Raw genomic sequence first — 14,800 nt, forward strand, 5'->3', positions numbered from 1 at the left:
ATCAGCGGCCTTTGTGTTCTCCCGCTCAGAACTCATCAGCTGAGATGCAGCTCTCAAAATCATCAATCTGCCACTCGCGCTGACAGAGGAAGGCAGGTTTTCCTTCACTTCTCCAACTGAAACCATCAGGCACAGCACACATTAATGAGCGCCCAATCTGCATCTCTACATAAAATACTCTTTTCCAATTACCTCTTAAATCTTTGATCTCAAGGTCAGACCTTTCATTGAAAAGTTTCAGAGCAATTTATTTATGATGCTGCTATGAACAGTAACATTACTAAATAATTCACATTAAATAAGTCACATTTAAATTATCTCTAATCAAAGCTGGGGCAGGAAGCACTACCTATTATTAAGGTTGCCTGACAATTCCCACTCTGAGTCAATTGCTTGCAACTTTGCCAAAATTTAAATGTTCAGGCTACAATTTTACACGTCAAGTGTATCTGCTTCAGGGTGATTTTCAGGGGACAAGGAAAGGGGAATGAGTTGAATCACTTCCAAGATTAGACTATAGGAAAATACAGTGTTTTGACCATGTTAAATAATCCTTATGAACTTGTATCTGAAAAGCTTTCTGTGTTTTTAAACTGGGAGCAAGATTTGGTCTTCATGAATTTGATTTTCCTGGTAAACCTAAGAAAAAAACCTACCCAAATGATTACAGACTTTACACTTGTTCGGTGACTCCCCCCTCTGTACTATAATTTTTCTACATCAGCACTGTCAGTTTCTACAGTGTTCAGAAGGATCCAAGCTGTACACACACGTTCCTATAAACGCTGTACCAGAAAATGGACTATCCCTGTAATTACTGCTCTGAACTGAAAAGACACAGAACACTGGAATTAACAGTAGGAAGTCTGTCTTTCCTCTGGGTACCCAAGAGGCTGCTTAATTTGAATGCAGAAGGTACAATAATTGGACCAGAGAAGAGAGGAACAGACTTTGACATGAACTCTTACATCACAACTGGTGGAAGAGAAGAATTTCTGACTACTATTTAGTAGTGGAAGATTCAGAAGTCTAGTCTGGGAATCCAGTGGCAGAAATAGCTTTGGGGAGGGCTAGGATTACAGTGGATGAAGCCAGTCATGCAGAAGAGAAGTGCTACACCCAGAGAAGGAGCCAGGAGGAAAGGAGACTTACTCATGTCAGTCAGGAAACCAGGGTTAAGAACACACATCTCTTGTCTCTATTTAGGGCCATACAGAAGATCACAATAAGCTGCTGTCTCAGCTACTCTATTAAACCAATGGCATAAGTCTGTCTATAGGAATGCCAAAAAAAAAATCTGGTCTTGACAATGAATCACGTGGATTTCAATCTGATGTGACTTGATGTTGTTTCAACTCCTGTTTGTTCTGGGGAGGAAGGGCATTTCATTTACTATGTTAAAAGAAAGATCATGCTATCATTACTGCTGTACCCCTTATTGAATATTGTAAGCAGAATTATTTCAAAGACTTTGATTAGACAAATTTTCCAAGGCAGCAGAAATTATGGCATATGATTCATAATATTTTAACTTCTCTTCACTGTAATCTATTTAACTAGCTTTACATGTCATCAGTTTAAGCATTATTGCCAATATATAACATTTAAGCTCTGTCACAGGAGAAAAAATTCAAATGTCTAATTAAAAATCTACAATGGCCATTTTGGAAAGTAGAATTAAATTTTCCCCCCACATCCAATACACACAAAACCAAAGTCACAAGCAAATACAGAGCTCGCAGACCTACGGGTTTCTGTGCAGAGCAAGAATTTAAGGAAACATTGAATCCGCAGGGTACAGAACCCATTTATAGGATTCGCAGTTGCATGACAGCTTTGTAAAGCATAAAAAAAAAAAAGAGAGAGAGAGAGAGAAGAGAAAACAAAAAAGTACAAAGTCCAGTTTTCTTCAGCATAAAACCAAGGGCAAATAACATTTCTGATGTTAAGCATAGTATTATTCCTATACAGGACCAAATCAACAACAGTATTATATGAAGCTTACCTAACACTGGGAAAAGCATCTTTGACTAACAGAGCTATTTTTTACCCAAACCTTTGTATTTAAATGTGACAATCTTCAAAACATCCACAGGTGCTGGAAAATCATGCCAGAATAAAACAAAGCAAGTGAAAAAGCTTTCACAAAATATGGAGACTGAAGCCTGCATTGCAACACGCTGTCTGACTCACAACCAGGGCACAGATTCACAAGGAACTGATCTGCAAGTCTTTGTGAACATAAGTGAACTCCACTTCTTCAAAATAACCAAGACACATTTCTGTCACATGTTAATAATTTTTCTACAGGTTGTATCAATGTCTCAAAAGAATTATTCATCACTTAGAACTATCATGGGAAAGGATTCCAAATTATTTCAGATTTTTGAATACTAGAAATATGGAAGCCTGTGCACCACCAAAAGAAAGGGCTGTTTAAAAATGTATATATTATATATTCCTCTACACATACATACACTCCTGATGTGGAGAGTTAGGCCAGCAGACAACACCTTTGAAAACATCAACAATTAGAAAGCATCCCACTTCAGTTTAACAACAGACCACTAAGTTGGTTCACAAGTTACCAGTTAAATACAATTTTTCAGTGAATAGAAAGGGAGGCTTTGCAATAAGCAAGTCTCATAGCCCCATTCAAGAAAAAAAAAAAGGAGAGCAAGAATAGTAATACACTATAATTGATACCATCTTTTCTGTATTGTGACTATTTCCTAGTCTTTCTAGGATTGGGTTCACTGTAACATAGATCCCTAATAAATAAGAGGCTAAAATAAAAAAATCTAATAGGTTTCTTTTCCCTTTAAAAGGTAATCTTCGAGGGGTGAGGAGGGAAATTGTCTTCTCAGTGCCAAAACTCAAGGCTTTTAGTGTGGTACATTGTTATGAAACCATAAAATAGATCTCATTAAAGATTCCTACTGTTATGTATAAGCTATAATTAAAATCTTCTTAATGAAGCTTTACCAAAAATAAGTAAATAAAAAAACCCACACATGCAGAAACCTTTAAAAAAGAAGAGAGAACAAAAAGCCTTGATTCATGCAGGCAAAACAGTTGCACGCCGCAGCCAGACCCCTACATTCACAAGCATTCAGCTCTTCCGTGCCTACTTCAGCGCTCCACAGGTAAGCTAGACCTTCTCTCTGCTATATCTCACCCTTCGGGCCACTCTCAAAGTCCTCACATGGTTGTTTACACCTTATTTGCTCCCCAGAAGTAGTTGCCATAACTCCTCTAGCTCAGAGCTCCTTTCAGAGCATCACAAACCTGCTAAAATGCCAAGCTGAGATTAAGAAGTTTGCCTCCCACATTACTACAACTGAGAAGCATTAAGAATCATTACCAGTTATTCATTCTCACCAAAACATTACATTAGCTCTTTTTATTTACAGGAAATTATTTAAAGAGCGCTTCCTGAACTGATATTAGTCCAGGTTGCCAGGCATTCCAGTCTCCCATGTCTACTTTTCAAGCTTTTATTACAACAATAAAGAAAATATGCAACAGATTAATTTTCATAAATTCATTCTTTACTTGCATCATCCTTGAAAGTTGTTCTCCTATAAATAAGCCATTTGCTCCCAACACACAAATAACAGCAGAGAAAAATGTTGCTCTCTGTATTTCTCTGGAACCTATAAAGCTTGTCTTCTGATAAAAGCCATTATTAACAGAGTCCTGCCATCGTCAGGTCCTGGAAATGTTCCTTCAGACATCGCCACTCATACTTTTGGAACAGGTGGACCAGATCTTCTCCACTTTTTGCACTTTGCTACATTTGCAAGCTACAATACATCCGAACATGCAATTTATTCTATTTACCATATGTTCTAATCTATCCAGGGCAGTCTATCTTCTTAAAGAAAGCAACTGCAGGAATAATCAGGACTCCAATAAAGACTTAAGCTAGAGCCTTTATGACTGCCTGTGTATTAATTCTGCTGCCACCTGCAGGGAGACCAAAACTGTTAAAGATGAAGTCTAGCAGAAATACTTCAGCCTGTTTTGTAACCAAACCCTGTATCACAAACTTCTCTAACACTAGATTGAACTTTTGAGCACCTATTTAATGTGAAAACTAGAGAGCTATTACAAACTACTTCTGTTCTTGTAAATTAGACCATAGACTGAAGTTGTTCTTTCTCCCTACCAGCTGGGCCATTCCTGTCTGAAAGTGGAAAGAATCCTCTGAGGTGCTTTGGGCAGCGGGGAACTGGGACTATTTTATTTATTTTGCAAAATCCCTTGAATGCGAGGACTCAGAGACAACAGTAACCCCCACTGATCTTCTGAATGTTTTTCAGAGAAGAAAACATACATACCATATACCTATACCTACATATATACCAGTACAATTCCTGCTGGTTTCTTGAGGCCCATTTCTCTTAACCCATCAAATAAATCCTAGACTGTCTTGCAAAGCTGTGAAGTCAGTCTCTCTCATTAAAATATCTGCCCACATTTGAAAATGAAATACACTCTCTATCATTCAGCATAATAGTACTTTCCTAAAAATCACTAACACAGCCAGAGATAATATAGCATAGTCAAAAAAAAGGAAAAAAATTGAGGTAGACCACTACAGACATCATCATATTTGCTCTACTCATTGTCTACATGCAAGTTACATCTATACTTCCAGACAAAAAGAAGAAAATCAACATTATATCCATCCAGACAACCTTTTCTTCTTGTATTATTGCATCTACCTAACAAATGACTGTACCTTGTTTGTTGTGACACGAATCTGTACTATTTCCCCTCTCTGTCAAAAAGTCCTATCTAAAAAATACTGATTAATAGAATCAATCACCCAGAATGCTTATGGACCATTTCCAATCACTTCTTTGAATCAAAGATGGTCTCAGCATAAAAGAACAGCAGTAGCTCTTTACACACACTTGAGCAATAATTCAGAGTTTGATGCACAGGATCGGCTCTCCTTGATCTGCGCTCGCTGGGAAAATCAAGGAGACTAGAACTTGAACTTCTCAGTTCCAAGACTGAGAATAGGATTCATCTCACCCAAATTTGAGCTGCAAGACCTGCGCATCTAAAAGCTAATGAATTAGGCTTCTCCTACCACAAGTGGTGAATGACAGAACCATCCCACAGAGGGTCCTCTCTGTTCACCTTATCCAAGAGTCCAACTGAACAAATTAGGTAGGTAAGAACGAAACGTGAAACGGAACAAAACCACAGTCAGTCAACAAGGACAACCACAGACAAGTCGTTTGCTGCAGGAACAGTCCTGCCACAGCTGCACAGAGCCCTCCTTTATGAAAATCACTTGCTATTCTCTTCTAACCCCAAAACTGGGATTGCCAAAGTCTCAAGAACTGTTTCACAGCAGTGGCAGAGTTATTTTTCTAGTGTTTTACAGCATAAAGAGGATTTCATGTCCTCTCCAGGATCATCCTGCGCTAAAATCCAGAAACTGAAGCCTGGCCCCGTGGGATTCACTCAACAATTCTCACTTTTCTCAGAGGATCTGTATGCACTGAAATCAATTAGCATTTGCTACAAACGTAACATAGCAACAGTGGACAAGCCCCCATTTGATGCAAATCACTGTAGTTCTTCTGATTTAAAAGAACTTTACCAAATTTCATCAGCTATAACTCTCACACAGTGCTTTTGAATAGCTCTCTACCACTAGGGAGGTAAGATCATAAGATTTGAGTGCCAGGAACAGTAAGCGGTCAATTCAATTTGTTATCCTTTTTAGAACTATTCACCACTTTATTCCTCTTGTTTTCAGAAGGAAGAAAAATGGGTCTGAATATATGAAAACTGTCACCCAGGAACAGTGGGTGGAAAGCTGTCCTGAAGCCATAATCTTTCCGAGATTTGATTACTTCAGCGGCAACAAAAATCCACTCATAAAATAATCTTTATCAAGTTCCCTGACATTTTTTATTGTTTTTAAACTTGCGCAAACAGACAGCATGCTGTGTGAAGCAGCACATCCTGCTGATTTGTTTTGTATTAATTACAGCATAATTAAAAATGGGAGTTTTTATTCCAGTCAACTACCAGGTGTTCTAACACAAACAGGAGAGTTAACATCTCTGAATGCCACTGACAGTGTCGATCTCGGTGACAGTGTCATTGTGGAATGCTGACCACATTTAAATACAGATACACATTTAGGGAGGAAAATCCTATTGTTACGATCAAAAAGGGAAGAAAAAAACAACCCATACACACCACCCCTACTGGGAAGACCCGTGATTTTAGTGGTACAGCTGCTACAGTCAGGACATAAACACCTACCAGGTCATCTGATCTTGGCATTAGAAGATTTAAGTTTGCTAATATACCTCAGAGCTTGAGGAAAACTGATATCAAAGGCAGTAGTGAAGAAAATAGCTTAATAGCATTTTATTACATAAAGGAATGGGAAAATTGAAATATTAATAAAATATTTGCTGCATTGACTGCTGATGAACTAAATAGAAGTACAATTTCATGAATATCAGCTGGACTGCATTAAAGTTTAAAAGTTTCCCCCCCCCTCCCATAATTACCTTCATGCTTGGCTTAATCACACAGCTCAACTGGAAATTCCAGCCCTGCAGCCTGTATTGCAGCAATGCCCTAAAGTGCAAGCCTTCAGCACACTAGCAGCCCATCACAGTTAACTTCAAGAGCTAACAAAGATCAAGGAAGCAAACAGTCTCCCACATTGCCATAGCCACAAGCAAAATACACTATGGTAAAAATTATTTGATTGGTAAAGGTTATACAAAAAAGTCAAAAAGAAGATAAAACTGAAATTCTTAACTTTAACTACCTGTTTAAAATATCCATCATTCTAAATGCAGAGCCAGTTTTCTTTCTTCCTGTCAATACTGACAGATCACTATGAGGAAAAAAAGGAAAGGTATAAACTCAATAAGGGGAGAATTCAAGTGACCTACTACATGTTAATCTGGCAAAAAGCACATGCCAACTGAACTGTTACGGCCTGGTTTCAGGCGGAGACTGACGGATCCCGCAAACACTGTCAAATTACTAGCACACTGTCTGCTTCCGCCCGAGCACCGAATCCTGCCGCATTGCATCTCTTCATTCTGCCTTCATCTCAGGAACTACTTGAGGCACCTGAATAATCCCACTTCAGTCTGAGCTCTCAGTTTAAGTTGAAGCGCTCCGTTTCCTTGCTGCTTTCACACAGTTTATTACTGATTGCATCTCAGGTAACCATGAGCAGATATTTTTATACAGTGTGCAGAGACCACTCTTTTTTCCCCTCAGTCACTACAAGTACTGAAAAAATATTTATAATTCTGCAGGTTGAAAAATGCCCAATGTGATTCCTGTTACTCTTTAAGTAACCAATCTTTCAATAGGTTTGAAGACAGTTATGTAAAAAAAAGTAAGAAGTGTTTATCAATTGGATTCCCAATAATTCAAGTTCTTCCTTCATTTTCAAATGGGTGTATTTAAAATCTTTGCATCTCCAAATTCTAAGTATGAAACTATAAGTTTCAATAATCTCATTTATACATTTCAATTCATTGATAATAATTATTCTCAGTAGGTGCAATTAAGGCAACTGTTTGTTCAGAGAGCTACTTCATGTTGCACATTAGCCAGTCAACTTTCAATCTACAGTAGTTGGTCTTAGAGTAGATATCCTTGCCAGATATGATTAAAAATAAATTATTCAAAGATTTGATTATACTAACACTGCAGAACCCATTGTAACTTGGAAACATATTGTGCTTATTGGAAACTTCCAATTTTATATAATTTAGTAGTTTAAGAGTTAAATCAGCATGCATTTTTATTATTATGCTTTGTAACTAATCATCTTCAGACTTCAGATTTTCTTCCTAGCTAAGTATGTTGTGAATCTTACAGACAGCCAGGAAAGAAAAACTGTAGCAATGGGATACTGTAGGAGTTATTATTAAAACATCAGTTGAACAGCTTCTTTTGGTTTCGACTATCATTTACAAAGGTAAACCCATCTTATGGGCTAAGAACACAATCTAGTTCATTATTCTATTTGGTGTCCTATGTTAACCACACACGGTCCACTGAAAGCATAACTGGATACAATTTGTTCCACAGCCGGAAGAGAAGTAAGGCCCCTCTTATTTCACATAGACCTAGAACAAGGAGTCACCTGGTGACTGTCAAAACTATTAACTTGCTAATCACTCATCCATTCTAAAGGAGCACTTATGCTCAGCTGTTCTAAAATGGGAGCAAAGGGAAAAATCTCTAACTGGCAGGACAGTTTAACACTGCATTTAAGAAGAGAAGGGAGACACTTTTAGCAGAAAGGCAACTCTTGTCACAAGTGATTTAGGCAAAACCTCCCTGAATGACACCGAATAAGCCTCTGAGTCACTGCAGCTGTGATACCTATTCACTCTAAAAGCAAAGAGCTGTTTTCAGCTAACTGTTGCTATGATCTTTTTCTGCAGATCCTCAACTTTCCTAAGCTTTCTGAGAATAAAACTGCACAGGTTTAAAAAGTTCTTTTCCAAAGAGTGAATATACCTAGACAGACTGATAAGCTTCAGAGCCTGTCTTGGGACCTAACATAGACAGACTGATGGGTCCTATTATCTAGAGAATAATGCCAGAAAAGGGATTTGCACACCAGGACTTGCTTTAACAGGCCAGAACTACAGTACCTGGATGCTAATCAGCTCCCAATTAACGTCAAAGCATGCTGGCCTCAAGAATAGATCCAGTACCACTTATCAGTAGCAACTCCGCAAAGAAGAAATGTAATAATCACCCAAAGCAAAGCTCACCACTGTATCCCCACCATGCCGATGGCAAGGATAAATACACTTTTTGCTACAAAAAGCATTTGGGGGACATTCCATCTCCATCTTTAATAATAACAGGTGGACTTTGTATTTGAGGACTCTTGATTACCCTCAGTACTTAAGTGATATACTCACATTCAGGTGTGAATAATTCCAACCACCTTAGTATTGCTTCTCAATTGCCTGTTTTTTCACAAATGTCCTCTAAATGTAATTTTCCAGTAACTACTCACTGAGGAAAAGCAGACCCTAAAACTGCAGGGACATTTGCTAGCAACATCTATATCCGAAGTTTCTGCAAGACAGCAATATGCCTGCTAAAAGAAAATAAAATGGCAAGCACACATGCATGATAGGATTATTTGATTCAATACAATATAAATTAGGTCAGACTCCTCTTTGGAGAATTCCATGTCAAGAACTAGGTGGTCCACTAAATTTCTATTCATTTGCCTTTGGGCTTGGGGAATTGCAAAGACTCTCAAGAAACTATGTTCCTCTACTCACAAGAGTAATCACTATTTGCTAGGAAAAAAAAAAAATCTCTCAGTGCACTGCTTGACAATATCTGGAGACTGGAGAAATCTTTATATAACAAGAGCAGCAGGTAATAAATGTGTGTACATAAACAAATACATAAAATCCAGTACCGAACAAACCAGTAACAGTGCTTTGGTGTACCTCAGTATCACACTGCCCTATTTTACCACCTTAGACATTGCTTGAAGGAAAGTAACCGGATCCTCATTAAACAAACAGTAATGGAGTTACAGAAAAAGCACTATCTGTAAAGAGGATAAAGGATGAGAGGCTGAAAACTTTGCCCTGCGTCTGCTCCAAGACACTTGCGCGTAGAAACACTGCACAGGTAAAAGCCTGTCCACAGTTACCATCATTTCTGATTTTGTGAGCCACCTAACTAAACCTCTGCATGCCTCCAAGGGCCACAAGAGCAGGCCAGCTACGAGGACAACTAGTTCACAGCAAGACATGACAAGCAGCCTCTTGGAGATCCTCTAGCTCCACTGTGGATGCATTTGGTCAGGATATGCAGCTGGGTCTGAAGAGCTAGGTCCCTGATAAATGCTTCCCTGCAGCTGGCGATGCAAAAACCTACAACCTCTGCACCTGCACAGACACTGCACCTGCACAACTGCCATCCCAGGGCCCAAGCTTCACTCAAGCTCCTCAAAAAGCCACATACAGACTAAGTGACAAAAGCTGACAGGTCTCTTTGATCTGGTTCTTCAAAACAGCGCATTTTGAAACAGATCCACCACTGGAAACAGGTTGCACAGACCCCGCTGTACCCAGCACGGCTCACGCCAGCAGATTCCAGTGGAGGATTTACATGCAACAACCACTGCAAATAAAAAGATAATAAAGAGTTTTCATGGTAACTGTTTTCACACAAGATCTTAGTGTTTTTTGATTAAATAATTAAGTGATCTTTCCAAAGAGAAGAATGTGAAGTTTTCATATGGCACAGTTAAAAGACGAACATTGCTTACACCTCATAACAGTTGAAAATATGTTTGATGGCTGTGTAGGATTACATACACAGATGACGTTGCACATGGTAACGTGGCAGCTTTTCTCTAACTCACAATACTGGGTTTACTTACTTTTACTAAGATAGGACAGTTCAGCTGCTTTTAAGAAGAAATGGAAAATTGATTTACGGATGAAATTCTTAAACCAGGGCCATGAAATGTAATTTTGCTGCAGCTAAACTGGGCAAAATCCAGTGTTATGCGCAAAGTACAGAGTTAAAGGTCTCTATGTGTCAGCTTGAAGTATGAAATTGAAAATTTTAAATCTAATTAATCACTCAGTTCAGAATGTATGCTCTTCATCCTACACTACCAAAATCCTCATAATAAAACACTGCTACTGATGAAGTCAAGCACTCCCTTACAAAGGCTGGCAAATTTGCAGAACAGCACCTGAGGTTTAGATTTGTAAAATCCTAAGGAGTATCTACTCTAATAGCTCTGTAATTGCATGGAATGCATTTTCAAATAGTAACATATAAATATATATATGCATATCCATCATAATGAAGGTTCAGACCAATTTTTGTGTCAGTTGAAGAGACTCAGTGACAACCTGGAAGAACCAAGATCTGTGTTCAACTCCAAGAAATGGATAACTGCAGCAAGGACTTCAAACTCTTTCCCACATTACAATATGCTTCAGTTTTGCACTGAAAATACATCAGCATACTCAATTCCATCATTTTGGTCCCAGATACCAAAATTGTTTTCTTTTTTTTAACCCAGTGATTGCTTTATTGGAATTGCCCACCTGTCCCTGTGTGCTGTACAAGTGCCTGCAGGTGCCCGACACAGTTCAGAAACGCTCTCCTGGAACTAAACACATAGAAGTTGCTGCTGCTACATTAGGCATTGCAAGAATTTACGTCTCCTTTTGGGAGCTGTCTCCTGCCTCTCTATGCCTCATTTTCCTATCTATAAAAGCAGGAGAGTACAGAAGCTATTTTATCTCATATCTGACACGCACATAACTGCCTTAAAGATAGAAAGGCAGGTAGTAGTGCAGGAATGGAGCTATAGAGGTGCTGATGACAAGCACTGCTGAATAATACCAACTAGTACAGGACACACATGAGACCAAATAATAACATATTTCCATTCCTAAATTATTGGCTGAACAAAAGCACTGTGATCCAGCAACTCTGATTAACTTTGCAAGAATGCTTGGGTAGCACTTGAAAAAATGAAGTTGTTACCTTGACTAAACATTGACTTAGACAGTTAATTTTAACCATTAAAATCTTGACTAAATTGACTTGGAAAGTTAATTTGAACAATAACATTTAGAAAGTCTTGATCCTCTTTACTAGTATTTGTGATCACTTTAAAATGTGAATACAACTGAAAACTGAGGTTCACCCTCTGTCAATATTGGGAACCAATATTTAAATAAGCAGCTGTTACTAAATTCTATATAAACATTTTGCAAAATTTCAAATCCAAAATATTTAAAACAAAAAAAGCTTGTTAAAACTAAAGGATGAAAGGGGAAGGTCAAACCTTTCTGTATTTTGCTCAAGTAAGAGCCTCAGAAATAAGTCTCATAAAAGTATTAAGAGAATCACAAGATTCATGGCTTAAAATGATTATTCTGATACGTGTATGCAGAAGTCTTTCAGCATATGGCTGTGAACTGTGGCTTGCCCACAGAACCAAACAGACCAACTACCTCTGGACAACACATTCATTCTGATACCACTACTTTTGAAGCCCTAGTAGCAGCTACTTCAAGCCAACATCCTCCATTACTGGTGTCACTTCATCATGTGGGGCCATAGGTCAAAGGACATACACAGGGTCTTTCACAAGCTGAGCTAAAAAATAAAAATAGGGAGAGAGAGAAGAAAATCAATTTCAATCCTCCTAAGATGAAACCACTGATGTGTGCAGTCACTGAAGTCCCAAAGGTAATCCTACAAGAAAACGTGATGGTGTCCTCCATCACGATGCTCAGATATGTTAAAGTGCAGCAAAACTGGCTATGAGGTAGAGTCCAAGATCAGCATCTATATAAAAACACTCCAAACAATAAATCTGAACTTTTAGGCCAACATGAACAGCTTATTTTCAATTTGTAATGACACAAAATGGTAATGACAAAGGAGCAAGAAATCCTGTGTTTCAGGGAGATGCAATACATGTGACTAAAGAAATTAACCATGACTGCGGCACTAATTCCACCTACAGTTTGATTTTAGAAGTCTGAAAGTGTACTTTTTAGCTTATTGCCTGAATTTCCTTTTTAACATATCAACTACAATTAGTACAAGAGCAAACATAAAACACACGAATCTCAGATATGAACGGAAACAAACTGATGATAGCTTCCCTCTTCCATTATTTTTGAATATAGTGGCAAGGAGCAGATTGATACTGGCCTTGTTAGGAGCAGGAAAAAAAAACAAAACAAACAACGAACAATAAACAATACAAGCTTCAGTAGTTAACACAGTGCTGTGTCTTGCAATGGAAACATACTGTGAAACAGCCTGCAAGATAAGCTTCATCAACGATAAGTAATTTTTATTCCGTTTGAGTGGCTGAAAACAATAAACATGATTAAGTGTTTCAGACGTGCATTCAGAATTTAGACAAATGGCAAGGAGCTCCAAAGGCTGAGCTTTTAGAACTACTTTGGGGAAAGACCTGCAAACCAGCTTACTGTTTTGAAACACACAATACAAACAGAAGTTTACAGTGCAATTAAGACTTCCCGTTCATCCGCAAGCTCCAGAACCGTTCAGCCCCCCAAACAAGCCTGGTTTCTGCTGCTCAGGTGCCCTGTGGTGCCAGTTCCGCACCTCTCGACGCTACCACGTGCGTCGTAGCAGCGCCGAGCGTGCCAGCCACGACCAAGGATGACTCCGTTGGGTGAAACGCCCCAAACACGAAGCAGAAAGGTGGCTCACGCTCCCACGGAGCTACAAGCCTCGCACCATGCCCAGCTGTTCACCGACGATTTCCGTCACCGCCGTCCTGGCCCAAGCTCGCCACGCGCCCCTTCGCGCACCCTCCCGCAGACCATGGCTCGCTCAAAGGCACTCGCGTTTTGAAGCTGAGCTAATTCAATAGTGTATCTTAAGGCACTGCTGGAAACTCGGTGGCCGTGCCCACGGAAAACTCTAATGAGGTTTAATTTTTCGAAATGAAGAATGGGAGACCGCAAGAGCCGTAAGGGAACCCGCAGCACCTCACCAAGGTACCGTCACTTTCTTCACCCACTTTCGTAACTGCGGGCAGGCACCGACCCGGGGGCTCCTCCTCAGGGACCAGACGGCGCCTGAAGCGCGTTTGAGGCAGCAGCCCCGAGCCGCCGAGGAGCCCCCCGGGTCGGGAGGGCGAGCCCGTCCCCCCGCCCCCCCCCCCACACCCCGACCCCGGCACGGCGCCGCACGGACCCCCCGCCCCGGGCGCCATTTCGCGCCGCTCCCGCGCGCCGCCTCCCGCCCCTCGCGGGGTCGCCAACGGCCGCGGCTCCCCCACGCAGCCGGGCTGGAAGCGGCACTTCCAGCAGGGTGAAGGCAGCGGCTCCAGCGAGCCAAAGAGGAATTAATGGGCTGGAGAGCCAGCGGGGAGCAGCCCCCCGGGAGAGCCCTGCCCTCCCCTGCCCCGCTGCCCCATGCCGCCGCCGCGGGGCTCTCGGGGGAAGATGGCCGGGAGCGGCCGTTGGGGCGCGTGAGCGCGGCGCCTCCACGGGAGGCGGGGGGTCGCGCCTGAGGGTGCCTCTCCCTTCTCGGCCTCTTTTAAATCCGGGGGGGGGGGGGGAAGAGAAGCCGCTTTCGCCCTGGGACTTGGCCGCGAGTGGGGAAAGGAGCACGCCCCGCTAAAGCGGCAAGTTGCCACGACTTGCGAGACATTCCAGCCCCCGCTCCGGGTGCGGGGAAGCGGGAGAGGACGGGCAAAAACTTGCGCCGGGGAGCAGCCGCCCTCCGCCGCCGCCGTGCCCGCGGCGGGCAGCGGGAGCCTCCCCTCACCGCCTCGCCCAGGCGGCAGCGGTCCCCGGCGCGCCCGCCCCGAGGAGGGGCGACCCCCCCCCCCCGCCCGCCCGCCGGGAGCGCGGAGCCGGCGCCCTCACCTGCCGCCCAGCGCGCCCTCTCCGCCTGGCATTCCTCTGCTCCCCATCGTGGGCACAGCAGCTGCTGTTATTCCTTAGGATACACATGGCTCGCCCATGCTGGGAGAGCCGCCTTCCCGCGTCGCCTGCCCTCCCCGGCCCCGCCAGCGCGGCGCTGAGGCCGGAGGGAGGGGAGAAGGGGAGGCGGGCGGCGGAGGGGAGCTGCCGACGAGGGGTCGGTCTCCTCCTCCTCCTCCTCTCCGCGGGCTGGGGGGGTCTCGGCGCCGCTCGGGAGCGAGGAGGGGAGGGGAGGGGAGGGGAGAGGAGGGGAGGGGAGGGGAGGGAGGGCGGCGCGTCCGCTCGCCGCTGCCGGT

At 42.1% G+C, this 14,800-nt stretch overlaps 1 protein-coding gene across 4 annotated transcripts in view; it reads right to left on the reverse strand.

The window, feature by feature from the left end:
• Positions 1 to 14,578, reverse strand: part of DAB1 (DAB adaptor protein 1) — a 176,269-nt gene extending 161,691 nt beyond the window's left edge. For all 4 annotated transcript variants that reach the window (XM_067301306.1, XM_067301309.1, XM_067301308.1 and 1 more), the window contains exon 1: positions 14,448 to 14,578. The gene's annotated coding sequence lies outside the window, so the exon portion shown is untranslated. The remainder of the gene's footprint in view (positions 1 to 14,447) is intronic.
• Between the last annotated feature and the right edge of the window lie 222 nt (positions 14,579 to 14,800).

This window comes from Apteryx mantelli, chromosome 8 (genome assembly GCF_036417845.1).
Source record: "Apteryx mantelli isolate bAptMan1 chromosome 8, bAptMan1.hap1, whole genome shotgun sequence".
Taxonomy (NCBI): domain Eukaryota; kingdom Metazoa; phylum Chordata; class Aves; order Apterygiformes; family Apterygidae; genus Apteryx; species Apteryx mantelli.